Source organism: Carcharhinus amblyrhynchos, chromosome 6 (assembly GCF_965287045.1).
Source record: "Carcharhinus amblyrhynchos chromosome 6, sCarAmb.v2.hapA, whole genome shotgun sequence".
Taxonomy (NCBI): Eukaryota; Metazoa; Chordata; class Chondrichthyes; order Carcharhiniformes; family Carcharhinidae; genus Carcharhinus; species Carcharhinus amblyrhynchos.
In genome coordinates this window covers 115,474,893-115,490,786 of record NC_137329.1, presented here as the reverse complement: position 1 = coordinate 115,490,786, position 15,894 = coordinate 115,474,893, and positions in this window count along the sequence as shown.

The following is a 15,894-nucleotide window of genomic DNA, read 5'->3' as shown; positions in this document are numbered from 1 at the left end:
TGGTACACTTATCAGACATCGTAGCATAATGAGAAAAGAAGTTATCTCCTTAGGTTTATAAGTTGAATTCACTGACATTGAACTTGAAGATGTTTTCCAAACTGATTTGACACATTTTGCACAACGCAAATGCCAGCAGCTTCAAGAAGAAAGATTCCACACCACGCAAACTGTGGACACCCATCATCAATGGTTTGCCTGATTATATTCAACATGTCATGAGACCATTTTGGCTTAATTGGGACAAACTAGGCATCTCTCAAGAGATACACTGATACTCACTGGAGCACGGGGTCCACACACACTGACTCTCACTGGGATGCAGATTCCCCACACACTAACTCTCTATGGCGCACACACACTGACTCTCACCTGATATGAAGAATGACATTGAAGGCATCATCAAGAAGAAGGCATGTCAAGAACATATGCCAAGTCAGACAAACCCCCATTGCTTCCACAAGAAATTCCAATCCATTCTTGCTCCAACATGGCATGTAAATGGTCAGGCTGGCACTGCCCTAAAACTGCCCTAGCCACTTGTCCTCAACCTCCCCAGGGGCCTCAATCGCCTTTGGTTCTACCAGCGTGGGCAACACAACTGTTTCCCGTTCATGGGGAGCATGTGTTTTTCTCGCTGGAGGGAACTTCACCCACTGAGGCCACAAAGTCAAGTGAGCCTGGAGGACTGAGTGCCGGGCTCGCTAATGCCACATAAATAAGCATTGAAATAAATTTTACGTAATATATTCAGTCTTTTGCCGGAAATGGGTGAGAGGCTGATCGCGCTGGGAAATCCAGTGTCGGTAAGATGGCGAGAGCCAGGAAATTGGACATGAACCCCATGCCAACACTATGGTTAAGAGATCCCAACAATGCCTCTACTTTCTAGAAGACTAAGGAAATTTGGTATGTCGGCTACGACTCTCACCAATCTTTACAGATGCGTCATAGAAAGTATTCTTTCTGGTCATGTCACAGCTTGATATGGCTCCTGCTCTGCCCAAGACCGCAAGAAACTACAAAATGTTGTGAATTTAGCCCAGTTCATCATGCAAACCAACCTCCCAACCATTGACTCTATCTACACTTCCCGCTGCCTCAGCAAAGCAGCCAGCATAATTAAGGACCCCACGCACCCTGGACATTCTCCCTTCCACCTTCTTCCATCGGGTTAAAGATACAAAAATCTGAGGTCACGTACCAACTGACTCAAGAACAGCTTCTTCTCTGCTGACATCAGGCTTTTGAATGGACCTACCTTGCATTAAGTTGACCTTTCTCTGCACACTAGTTATGACTGTAACATGACATCCTGCACTCTCTCACTTCCTTCTCTATGAACGGTATGCTTTATCTGCATAGTGCGCAAGAAACAGTATTTTTCACTGTATGTTAATACATGTGGCAACAATAAATCAAATCAAATCAAATCAAATCAAACCTGATTTCTCAGCAGTAGGGTGATTTTACCAGCTCGCTCCAACCATCAATGAGCGGGCTAGCCGGTCAAATTGTGGCCATTACTATAATTATTCACTTTTACCCTCCTGCAATAAAAGCAGCGGTTTCATTCTTTTACGCTTCTTAAAAGTGACCTGAGTGTGTGATGGCAGTTGATCCTGGATTCTCAGGTTTGGAGAAATTGTATTAAGCATGAAGAACCTTGAAGTTCAAAATAAAAAGGTTTACGTGCAGCTTGAGACCTGTGCAGTGATGCCCTCACATAAACAATCAAGAAGACTTATTTTTTTCTCCCCCAGAGAGATAAGAGGTAATTTCCATCAAAGCAAAAGAACTTTTGGAAATGTGAAATTGCCAACACATTACTCCCTGACTCTATCATAAAGGCAGGAAGCATCTTATGCTTTTTATCCCCCCACAATTTTAATATAAGTAAAGTAACGGCAATTGTAGCTGATGGCTTTTTCCTGTGTTGCTTGTTTCCAAGGGCTAAGCTTGTTTGGAGAGAACTATTTTCTGCTCAATTACACTAAGATGGTTCTGTTTAGATTTCCATTCAACTGTGAAATGGCCCAAGAAACTTAGATAATGATCTCGTGTGGGATTTTTTTGTAATCACAGGTATCGGGACAATCTATACAGCAGACATAACGGTCTAACAACAACAGTGAAATAGGAACAATTCTCAACATGCACTCCAACTGTTTAATCATCCTATTTTCCCAAGCAGGAGGGGCACTGGCGATCAGGAATGTTTCCCATGTGTGGCCTTCCTCTATCAAGCATTCATAAAATGTGCGGGTTAGGTGGATTGGCCATGCTAAATTGCCCCTGACTGTCAGGGGCTCCAGCAGAGTAAATGCATGGGATTATGGGGACTGGGCCTGGGTGGGTGCAGATTCAATGGGCTGAATGGCCTCCTGCTGCAGTGTAGGACTCTATGACTCTATACGAATACTCTGCGCAACACAAATGGGTTGCCTCAATGGCACTTTGTGTACACCATGGACCACAGATGGAACTTAGGGACGTAGGACTTAAGAGCGGAAGTCAGCAATCCAGCCCTTTGAGCCTACTCTGCCATTCAATCAGATCTCTCCCTGGTTTCAAATCCACCTTCCCACTTGTTCCCCATACCCCTTTAAGAATTTTTTTTAAATCAGAAATATGCCTTTCTGTTTTTTGAAACCATTTAATGATTCAGACTCCACTGTGCAATTGGAGTTCCATGAATCCACGATGTACAGTTTTCATGCACAGGTTCGAACAAGACTTCTTCACTGCACAGAATCTTCAACCGATGCTATACACTAGATACACCGATGACATTTTCTTCCTTTGGCCTCATGGTGAACAATCACTGAAACAACTATATGATGATATCAACAAATTCCACCCCACCATCAGACTCACCATGGACTATTCCCTAGAATCAGTTGCATTCTTGGACACACGCATCTCCATCAAGGACGGTCACCTCAGCACCTCACTGTACCGCAAGCCCACAGACAATCTCTCAATGCTCCACTTCTCCAGCTTCCACCCTAAACATGTTAAAGAAGCCATTCCCTATGGACAAGCCCTCCGTATACACAGGATTTGCTCAGATGAGGAGGATTGTGACAGACACTCCAGATGCTGAAAGATGCCCTCATAAGAACAGGATATGGCACTCGACTCATAGATCGACAGTTCCGATGCGCCACAGCGAAAAACCGCACCGATCTCCTCAGAAGGCAAACACAGGACACAGTGGACAGAGTACCCTTCGTTGTCCAGTACTTCCCTGGAGCGGAGAAGCTACGACATCTTCTCCTGAGTCTTCAACATATCATTGATGAAGACGAGCATCTCGCCAGGGCTATCCCCACACCCCCACTTCTTGCCTTCAGACAACCACGCAACCTCAAACAGACCATTGTTCGCAGCAAACTACCCAGCCTTTAGGAGAACAGTGACCACAATACCACACAACCCTGCCACAGCAACCTCTGCAAGACATGCCGGATCATCGACATGGATACCATCATCACACGTGAGAATACCATCCACCAGGTACACGGTACATACTCTTGCAACTCGGCCAACGTTGTCTACCTGATACGTTGCAAGAAAGGATGTCCCGAAGCATGGTACATTGGGGAGACCATGCAGACGCTACGACAACGGATGAATGAACATCGCTCGACAGTCACCAGGCAAGACTGTTCCCCTCCTGTTGGCGAACACTTCAGTGGTCACGGGCATTCAGCCTCTGACCTTCGGGTAAGCATTCTCCAAGGTGGCCTTCACTACACACGACAGCGCAGAGTCGCTGAACAGAGACTGATAGCCAAGTTCTGCACACATGAGGATGGTCTCAACAGGGATCTTGGGTCCATGTCGCACTATCTGTAACCCCCGTGACTTGCCTGGGTTTGCAAAACCTCACTTACTGCACTGTCTGGAGACAATACACATCTCTTTAACCTGTGATCAGTGCTCCTTCCACACACATTGTCGGCCACTTTAGGACTTGAACAACAGGTTAGGTGTAAAGATTCGCATTCTAATCAGTAACCTGTAAACTGTCTGTGCTGTTATATGCTCTGTCTGAGGCCAGAACTCTCCATTCACCTGACGAAGGGGGTAACCTCGAAAGCTAGTGAGTTAACTATCAAATAAATCGGTTGGACTTAAACCTGGTGTTGTCAGACTTTTTACTGTGTTGACACAGTGGCACAGTACATGGCGTAGTGCCAAGCCGTGGGGGAGGCGTAAACACCAGGAAAATGAGCACAGATCTTTCTGTTATTTTGCGTGGGTGCTTGAGTGGGGCACAGCACAGGGGAAAACCGATCGAAATTGTCAGGAAATCAGGCCCAGTATAATTACCATAGAATCTCCACAGTGCAGAAGGAGACCACTCGGCCTGTCAATCTCTCACCGACAACAATCCCACCCAGGCCCTATTCCCATGTTTCCGAGCATTAGCTCTGTTTTCTTTCTCCACAAATGCTGCCAGGTCGGCTGAGATTTTCCAGCATTTTCTGTGTTTGTTTCCAACACCCACAGTAATTTGCTTTTATCCGAATACATAACAGATTGTCAGCAATGTACACCAGCAACCTGAACATGAGTCCTCTGAGACCTTGCATCCCTTCATGGTAATAAACAACATGGTGGGGACACACTGTTCAATTCCCCAATGCCTGGCTGACTCTGTACCACACTAAAGATGACACTAAACTCCTCCATTCCATCACGGTGACAGCCAGTTCGAAATAACAGTGTCTTATTTTTCAGAACGTTATCTGTTTGTAACCTGATTTAGAAGCAGATGCAAGGATTGCTTTTCCGGACTGATTTTCGGCGTTCTGTTAATCCTGGGAGCTGACGTCAACTGGAGAAGGAAATTTAATCTGTCTCTAATTCATTCGTGACAAATGGGACAAGAGTGGTGAGGTGGAGGGTGTGGAAGTAATGGGATCACTTTTTCACAGAACGACTACAAACACGATGGCTGCGATTTTGAAGCCTTGATTGGGAAAATTGGCAGTCAAGATGCAAAAGCGGAATCATAGAATCCCAACAATGCAGAAGGACGTCATTCAGCCCATCGAGTCTGCGCACAATCCCACCCAGGCCCTATCCCCGAAACTGCACATGTTTACCCTGTTAATCCCTCTAACATACACATCACGGGATGCAATTTAGCATGGCCAATCAACCTAATCCGCACACTTTTGGACTGTGGGAGGAAGCCGGAGCACCCGGGGGAAACCCATGCAGCCATTGGGAGAACGTGCAAACTCCACACAGACAGTGACCCAAATTGGGAATTGAATCCGGGTCCCTAGTGCCGAGAGGCAGCAGTGCTAACCATTGTGCCACCATGAGGCCCCGGCTTGTTCCTGTTTCTGGGCATTTTCAGAAGCACAGAGGGGGTGGGTCGGTAGGCTAACACGCCCCTATTTTGAGGTTGCCGGGACATTTATAGAAGTAGGTATCTTAAAAGTTCTGGAATTTTCACAGAGGTAGCCACAATTTGGAAGCTCACCTAAGTGGCACTTGAAGAGTGGAGGCAGGGAGAATATAACAAAATGAATAAAAATGGTGTTGCATTCTTCACATTTCATCATGGATTGCTGTAGCCTGAGCTATATCTGTGTTTAACTAAGTGAGCGATGGCAGTGCTGTGGTTGGAAAATAGAACAGTTGCCAGGTTACAACTTCAGACAACCAGCAAGCTGACAAGTGAAAGAACAGCATTGTAAAAGTGGGAAAGAATTCAGAAGCACAAGGATAGATCATCTGCTAGGTAGAGTGATATTCTGCGTTGTACCATACTGAAAAGGGAGCCCAGTGTAAAACCCAAAGCTAATTTTTAAAAGTCTCTCCATCACTCTCATTCATTCTTTGCAGATCAGCTCAGCCATCTGTTTGGATATTTGCAAACACTTCTGGTTGTCTTCACAAGCACTAATGGATTTTGAAGTGCAGAGTCAGTTTTAATAGCTGCCCCTGGAGAATGTTTGATTGATGGCTTAGCTGTCTTCAAAATGGTCCTTAAAAGCAGAGTTTATTTATTCAGCTATCCTGGAGAAAGTGTGTTTGATGGCTTTGACAGATTTATGAGATCCTGAAGAGGCTTATGGTTTTTAAGTCCCTGTTCAAGTGATTACTTGTTTACTTTGACAGATTTATGAGTTTTTCAATGACTTCTAAATATTATTAGAGACCTTGTGAGTTATTTTTGTACAGTCGTTACCGAGAGAGATGAGGGGGATAGGGGAAGTAAAGGGATGAAGGGAAGTGAGAAGGGAAGTAGCGTGGGAATGCTGATTTGATTTATTATTGTCACATGTGTTGGTATACAGTGAAAAGTATTTCTTGTGCGTTATATAGACAAAGCATATCGTACATAAAGAAGGAAAGGAGAGAGTGCAGAATGTAGTGTTACAGTCATAGCTAGGGTGCAGAGAAAGATCAACTTATTATATGGTAAGTCCATTCAAAAGTCTGATAGTAAGTGGGTCTTCACACTGATCTACAAATTTACCTTCATTTAACGGAGCCACTGATGGCCAACCCCTTTCTGACTTGTTGAACTTCAGGTTATGAAGGTGCCACCGGTTGGGACAGAGGCAAAATCACGATGTCAGGATTCAACCCAGTGCCCAATTTACCTCTAAGGGGGCATTACCAACTTTTTTTATTCATTTATGGGACATGGGTGTCAATGGCTGGCCAGCATTTGTTGCCCAATCCTAGTTGATCTTGAACAACTGAGTGGCTTGCTCAGAGAGCAATTGAGAGTCATCCACATTGCCGTGGCTCTGGGGTCACATGTTGGCCAGACCAAGTAAGGACAACAGATTTCCTTCCTTAACAGATATTAATGAACCAGGTGGGTTTTTCCAACAATCGACAATAGTTTCATGATCATCAGTAGATTCTTAATTCCAGATATTTTTATTGAATTCAATTTTTTATTGAATTCAAATTCCACCATCTGCTGTGGCAGGATTCAAACCTGGGTCTCCAGGAACCTGAGTTTCTGGTTAATAGAATTGTGATGATGTCAGGAGATCATCACCTTCATCTAGTTGTATGATCCTAAGTGCTACCCCTTCAAAAACAGAATAAGCATAAGAAAAGTGATTTTTTTTGTATGTCAAGGATATTCATGAATAAATAGACCCACAAAATTACCCAAAAGTAGATGCATTAATTTAATCTCTGCCATGGTATGTATACTCTGAACTTCAAATTCAGGGTCTAACATAGGTTGGGGGCTAAAAGATCTCTTGATATGGGGGTGACTCATTGGTAGGTTTAGGTCATAGTGGGGCTCAGTTGACAGCGCTCTTGACTCTGAGTTTGATGTTTGTGGATTCAATCCCAACTCCAAATCCTTGAACACAAAATCTAGGGTACAATTCCAGGCTGCAGTAGTTTGGGAATGCTGATTTGATTTGATTTATTATTGTCACATGTATTCGTGTACAGTGAAAAGTATTGTTTCTTGTGCGTTATACAGCTAAAGCATAAAGAAGGAAGCAAGAGAGAGCAGAATGTAATGTTACAGTCATAGCTAAGGTGTTGAGGAAGATCAACTTAATATATGTAGGTCCGTTCAAAAGTCTGATGGCAGCAGAGCAGAAGCTGTTCTTGAGTTGGTTGGTACGTGACCTCAGGCTTTTGTACCTTTCTCCCGACAGAAGAAGGTGGAAAAAAGATAAGAACATAAGAACAAAAGAAATAGGAGCAGGAGTAGGCCATCCAGCCCTTCGAGCCTGCCCCGCCATTCAATAAGATCATGGCTGATCTCGCTGCTCAGTTCCACTTTCCCGCCCTCTCCCCATAACCCTTAATCCCCTCTCTTATCAAAAACCCATCAACCCGCGTCTTAAAAATATTTAGCGAGGCAGCCTCCACCACTTCAACGGGCAGAGAATTCCAGAGATTCACCACCCTTTGAGTGAAGAAGTTCCTCCTCAACTCCGTTCTAAACCGCCCCCCTTTTATCTTGAGGCTGTGCCCCCTAGTCCTACTGTCTTTTTTGAGCAGGAAGAGTCTCTCCACCTCTATCCTATCCATCCCATTCATCATCTTATACGTCTCAATGAGATCTCCCCTCATTCTTCTAAACTCTAACGAGTACAAGCCCAGTTTATTCAGCCTCTCCTCATAGCTCAACCCCCTCAACTCCGGTATCAGCCTAGTAAACCTCCTCTGCACTCCCTCCAAGGCCAAAATATCTTTGCGCAGGTGCAGCGCCCAAAACCGCACACAGTACTCCAGCTGCGGCCTCACCAATGCCCTATACAGCTGCAGCAAGACCTCCCTACTTTTATATTCAATCCCCCTCGCTATGAAGGCCAGCATCCCATTCGCCTTCCTGACCACCTGCTGCACCTGCAAGCTGGGTTTTTGTGACTCATGCACAAGGACCCCGAGGTCCCTCTGCACCGTCGCCTGCTGCAGTTTTTCGCCCCGTAAGTAATAGTCCTTCCTACCATTCTTCCTACCAAAGTGGACCACCTCACACTTGCCAACATTAAATTCCATTTGCCATTTCCTGGCCCATTCGCCCAGCCTATCTAGTTGTCTGGGATGCATGGTGTTCTTGATTATGTTGACTGCTTTGCCAAGGAAGAGGGAAATGTGAACCAAATAAAAAATATCTTGAATTAAGAATCTACCAATGGCCATGAAATCATTGTCAATTGTTGAAAAAACCTATCTGGTTCACTAAAGTCCTTTAGGGAAGGAAATCTGTCGACTTTACCTGGTCTAGCCTATATGTGACTCCAGAGCCACAGCAATGTGATTGACTCTTAACTGTCCTCCAAGGGCCATAACACAGTAAAAAGTTTGACAACACCAGGTTTTAGTCAACCTGGTGTTGTCAGACTTTTTACTGTGTTTACGCCAGTCCAACGCCGGCATACCCACATCATGACTCCAAGGGCCAGCCAGTGACGCCTATGGCCCTCAAATGAATTTTTAAAAAATTGTGGTTTATAATTGTAGAGGTAATTTCTACTGTTTACATTTTACTTTTGGTCCAAAGTCGGAACAACCGAATCTAAACGTTCTGATGGTGAAGTCATCTGCAACCTCATAGAATCCTACAGTACAGCAGGAGGTCATTCAGCCTATCGAGACTGCATCAACCACAATCCCACCCAAGCCCTATCCCCACAACCCCATGCATTTACCTGAGCTAGTCCCCCTGATACTAAGGGGCAATTTAGCATGGCCAGTCCATCTAACCCACACACCTTTGGACTGTGGGAGGAAACCAGAACAAACCCATGCAGACACGGTGAGGATGTGTGCACTTCACACAGACAGTGATCCAAGCTGGGAATCGAACCCGGGTCCCTGGCACTGTGAGGCAGCAGTGCTAACCACTGTGCCACCATAATCTAAAGCAAAATATAATAAGCAATTATAGATATGGAATGCTCAATAAATGCCAAGGACAGTGACTTTCACACACGTAAGTGCAGTGTTCATGCTATAATTTGGTTTACCTCTTATGACTAGAGGCTCGTGCTTGCTATTGGATTCTAATAACTTTAAGCCAGTATCCATTTTATTTGCAGGCTGAGCAAAACTTTCACTTTGTGCCTACTGCATAAATCTGACACTTCTTCTGCTTTCACAGTTGGATTGCTCACAAAGAGGTTAGATCCATCTCTGCACAACCTGGTTCCAGCTGTGAAGGCACGGACCCCCACGGATTAAATTGTACTTTCAGCTACTCCTGGCATCCATGGGAACCAGGAGGCGGTCAAATGTAAAAATGTCTGCCTGACCGGTCAGGGGAAAGTACATAGCTCCGGTGCTGTTATTAAATTAACCACACTGCAGGCCAGGCTACTGTCTCCGAATGAACTGTCCAAGTACACTGTGGGACCAGGCATGCAAGAAAATGCCCCAAAGGCATGTAATCATATCCAGATGGAATTGAGAGAAAAAAAAATAACTTGAGTGGTGAAGTCTGCTGAATTAATGTGAAGTCATTTCCATACCCTGGGCAGATTCTGGCACCATTTAGGTGGCTGGACTATTAACCACTTCTTTGCAAAATGCCGAGTTTTTTTTGCTTTTTTTTTCTATGGGAATTAATTCCGTGGCCAGGATTATGGCAATTAACTGCAGAGACAACTGCAGATGATGAACCATGCTGAAATGAATCTTGCCAACAGGTGCAGTCCAAGCATATTCTAAAAATTGATATATTTGAATAAATAAAATCTCTCACCGACTGACATTGCAGTGCGAGAATTATCTTACTCCTGTGAAAGGCCATTATAATGTGCTACCATCTGTAGTGTACAGGATGAAATGCATAATCTGCTATTTTCAGATTTTTGTCACTCTTTAGCATGATAGATCGCTTCATCAATCCATTGCGTCTACCACTCATCCCTCTCCTTGTAAGAAAAAGGAAACACTTGCTGTTTCACTTAGAACCCCTACAGTCAAAAGGAGGCAATTTGGCCCACCAAATCTGCACCTACAACAATTCCACCTAGGCCCTATCTCCCTAACCTCATGTATTGACCCTGCCAATCCCACTGACACTAACGGGCAATTTAGCAGGCCAATTAACCTAATCTGCACATCTTTGGAGTGTGGGAGAAACTTGGGCACCCAGAGGAAACCCACACAGACACAGGGAGAACATACATATTCCACACAGACAGTGACCCGAGGCTGGAATCGAACCCGGGTCCCTGACGCTGTGAGGGCAGCATTGCTAACCACTGTGCCACCATGCTGCCTGAAATTTATAATACTAAAGCTGTGAAACAACAAACTCAAAGAATATATATTTGGTTACTTTCATTAAGTTTAAATTTATTTGGTAAATGGGCAGCACGGTGGCACAGTCGTTGGCACTGCTGCCTTGCAGCGTCAGCGAGCTGGGTTCAATTCCAGCCTTGGGTGACTGTCTGTTTAGAGTCTGCATGTTCTCGCTGTGTCGGCGTGGGTTTCATTTAGGTGCTCCGGTTTCCTCCCACAGTCCAAAGATGTGCAGGTTAGGTGGATTGGCCATGCTAAATTGTCCCTTAGTGTCAGTAGGATTGGCAGGATAAATTCTTGGGGTTACAGGGATAGTGATCAGTGCAGACTTGATGGACCTCGTTCTACACTGTAAAGATTTGTTGATTCTGTCTGCTACATAGAAAATAATTAAACAGTAAAAATTTCATCATGGCCCAGCATTTTCTTACCCAACCTTTCAATAAACTTTTAAAGTTTAACACAGCTTAAGGTTGGAATGCAAATACTGGTTTTAACCACTAAGTTATCAAATGTAACAACTGGAAGTAATGAAGCAACAAAAAGGTTAAAGGCAATTGTGTAATGCGCTCGGTCTCGAATATATCCATTTTAATTTACAAACCCTATTTTGCAAATCACTATCGACGAGTTTAGCAATCTCCGAGTAACCTAATCAGCAAAATAAATAGGAAATCACAAGATGCTGTGACTAAAATATATTTGAAGGTTGGTTTGGAGATTGCACAACAAGCCCTGAAAACCTTTCATGAATAAGAATGAGAATTTTTTGTTGTCTTCGAGCGTAGGTGCTGATGATGATGATGGGAGGTAATTACCTCCATTTTCAAAAGGCACATTAAAGCTTTTTTCCTCTTTATTTGCTCTCGGGGATGCTGGTAATGTTTGAAAGGCTGCAATATTTGCCCCTTCCTCATTGCCCTGAGGAGGAGATGCTGGACTTTCTTTTCCTTTAAGCACACCAGCCCCTGTGGTGATACAGTGTTCTGGACTATGAGATAGATGCCAGGGGCAGCACAGTGGCACAATGGTTAGAACTGCTGCCTCTCAGCGTCAGGGATCTGGGTTCGATTCCAACCTCAGGTCACTGCCTATGTGGAGTTTCACATTCTCCCCGTGTCTATGTGAGTTTCCTCTGGGTGCTCCGGTTTCCTCCAGATGTACAGGTTAGGTTGATTGGTCATGCTGAATTAACGCTGGTGTCAGCGGATTAACAGGGTAAATATGTGGGATTATGGGAATAGGGCCTGGATGAGATTATGGTCAGTGTAGACTCAATGGTCTGAATGGCCTCCTTCTGCACAGTAGGGATTCCATGGTCAAGGGATATTTGGGAATCAGGATACTGAAACTGATGATCAGCTATGATCAAAATGAATGGAGGAGTATGCGTGAAGGGCCAAATGGCCTACTCCTCCTATTTCCTATGTTTACATGTTAAGTGATGAAGGAAAACCCTTGTGGGTGTGTCCAAGCTAAGATGGTATGCGACTGGCAGAGGAAACTCAGAAGTGATGGCATGGCTATTGCTACCATTATTGATCTTGGTGGAGGACATTGCAGGCAAAGTCAAATAAACTAGTTGTTTATTTTATTTAGTTACTGCAGTTCATCCTGTAGACAGTCCATTCTGCAGCCACAATATACCAGTGATGGAACGGGTACCTATTGAGTTCGGTGTCAGTGACACGATCAGATAGTCTGCTCTAGTCTTAGAATCATAGAATCCTTAGAAGGAGGCCATTTGGCTCATTGCATGTGCACTGACAACAATCCCTCCTGTTCCCCATAACTCCATGCATTTACCCTACTAACACCGCTCGACACTAAGGGGCAATTTACCATGGCCAATTAACCTAACCCACACATCTTTGGACTGTGGTAGGAAACCAGAGCACCCAGAGGAAACCCACGCAGACACAGGGAGAATGTGCAAACTCCACACAGACAGTGACCTGAGGCCGGAATCAAACCAAGGTCCCTGGCGCTGTGGCAGCAGTGCTAACCATTGTGCTACCGTGCCATACACTTAATTGCATTGAGGTTCTTGAGTGCTGTTACAGTTTGCACTCAACCAGCTGAGTGGTCAATATTCCTCCTACTTGAGCCTTTCAGATGGTGGAGTGGCATGAGAAGGCAGGACAGGGTTGCATCCATGCCATTGGCACAGTTGGCTCGGTTAGTTTGCGAATCAATGAAGCTTGGAAACAAAGGATTTAATACTAGATGCAAAGGAACTCACCATTTGCAATGCCAGCATTTGGAAGATGCAGTGATAATAAAGTAGTCACAAGCAGCAGTCTTTATCAACTGGTCTACAATTCTAGAGTGGCACAATGGTTAGCACTGCTGCCTCACAGCCACAGGGACCCAGGTTTAATTCCAGCCTTGGGTCACTATCCGTGCGGAGTTTTCATGTTCTCCTCATGTCTGAGTGGGTTTCCTTCAGGTGCTCCGGTTTCCTCCCATACACCAAAGATGTGCAGGTTAATGGATTAGCCATGATAAATGCATGAGGATATGTGGATAGGGCAGGGAGGGAGTCGAGAGTGGGTCTGGGTAAGATGTTCTTTCGGAGAGTCGGTGTAGATTCGATGGGATGAATGGCCCCCTTCTGCACTGTAAGGGCTCAATGATACAACAGATCCAGACAGGAAATGAGGAAAGCGTGCAATTGTGGCTAACCATAGGTATACACTTATCAGCATATCATGTCTCAAGTTAATTAACTACTAGATCCAGAATATGTTGATAGGGAGTGATCCAACTATGGTTGTGTCCTTGAAAGCCAATGGATATTGTCAGATTTCTTTTGCTAGAGGTGGTTATTATTTTTATGGAGCATTAATATTACCTCAGAAGACTAAGGAAATTTAGCACGCCGGCTATGACTTTCACTAACTTTTCCAGATGCACCATGGAAAGCATTCTTTCTGTTTGTATCGCAGCTTGGTGTGGCTCCTGCTCTATCCAAGACTGCAAGGAACTCCAAAAGGTCGTGAGTGTAGCCCAATCCATCATACAAACCAATCTCCCATCCATTGACTCTGTCTACACTATCCGTTGCCTTAGCAAAGCAGTTAGCATAATTAAGGACCCCACGCACCCCAGACATTCTCTCTTCCACCTTCTTCCTTCGGGAAAAAGTATAAAAATCTGAGGTCACGTACCAACCGACTCAAGAATAGCTCCCTCCCTGCTGCCATCAGACTTTTGAATGAATTTTGAATCCATCTTGCATTAAGTTGATCTTTCTCTATACCCGAGCTATGCCTGTAACACTACATTCTGCACGCTCTCATTTCCTTCTCTATGAATGGTATGCTTTGTATGGTGCACATGGAACAATACTTTTCATTGTATACTAATACATGTGACAATAATAAATCAAATCAAAATCTGCCACTTCTCTCCTTTACATCTGCCATATACAAGAACATATTTGTGAAATGGGGATGGCTGTGGAAACACAGAAGAAGCTTGAAACGTTCCAGGACATGCTGTCTGTTTGACCAGTATCCTATCCATCATCTTAAATATTCCATTCCTCCATCATTAATGTAATTTGGCTGTAGTATATCCACTCTAGCCACCAGGGATTCTTCGACAGCCTGTCACATTTCCACAACCTTCAGAACTTAGGAAAACAAAGGGCAGCGGGACACAGGAACTCCATCATCGCCACAAGGTCCATCAACTCACGCACAGCATTAACTGGACTTGTATCACCCATTTCTCCATCATCACTGCAAGCCCTCACTTTACAGCATTGTGTGAGTACTGATTTGAGAACATACAAAGAACAAAGAACAAAAACAGCCCGGGAAACAGGCCCTTCGGCCCAACGAGCCCGCGCCAGCATCTTAACAGCACCAGTCCCCCCTCCACCCATGACCCTTATCTAATGTTTTATGGCCATCCACATTGAGAGAAACTAATTTAGGGACAATTTATTACTGCCAATCAGCCTAATAGCACATCTTTTGGGTGTGGGAGGAAATCGGAGCACCTGGAGAAGACCTACGCAAGCACGGTCTATAGTCTACCACCAGCTTCTCAAGGTCAACTAGGGATGGATAAGTAATGGCCTTGTTAACAATGCCAAATCCTGAGATTGAAAAGAAAAATAGATTGAGTTTAAGTTTATTTTGTTAATGTCACAAGGAGGCTTTCATTAACAGTGCATTGAAGTTACTGTGAAAGACCTCTAGTTGCTACACTCCGGTGTCTGTTTGACTACACTGAGGGAGAATTTAGCATGGCCAATGTGCCTAACCAGCATCTCTTTGTCAGAGGAAACAGGAGCACCCGGAGGAAACCCACTCGGACAAGGGGAGAATGTGCAGACTCTGCACAAACAGTGACCTAAGCTGGAATCAAACCCAGGTCCCTGGTGCTGTGAGGCAGTATTGCTAACCACTGTGCCATGTGCTGCCTTCCACTGTGCTACTGTGCCACCCTAATCCATTCCAACATAAAAGAAAGCTGATGAGCAATAATCCACATTAGCTTCACTGGTCCAAATATTAAGCACAAAATCCTCCTTAGTGACAGCTTTAACTAAGCTTTTCCCTATTGATAGGACGCATTATTGTCTCAAATTTGGTGACTAGCTTACTATATAATAGAGAACTGAATTGCATTCATTAAGACTGCAGCTATATTTATGAGCTTATATTCAAATGTCTTCTTTTGATTAAGTCACCCAAGTTCCACCTCCACATTGGACTGTACATTGATTGTTTGCTCATATCTCAATAGCCAGGAGTAACTGGCGAGTTAGTAGTCTCAAACCATTGAGATGTGTGGGGAATCCGCAATTTCAGATGACAATTCACAAAGGTTTTTTTTATATATATAAGCAGTAGGCTGTTAGCTGCTGCTATCCCACAAGGAGAGGGTTTTTAAAGGTCCAGTAGGTTAATTATTTATATTGAGGATTGTAAATTGCTGGCTCTTGATAAGGCTCATCTGCTGTGGTTCAGCTTTTCGTTCTGAATTGAACTGTGCAGAAAATGATAAGGTATTAAAAGACAACTCAATAGAAAACACTAAGAGGGATTTAGGACATTCATATGGGGCTAATTGAGTGAGGGCTTTTTAGCTGGGGGAAGGCTTTCCTCAATA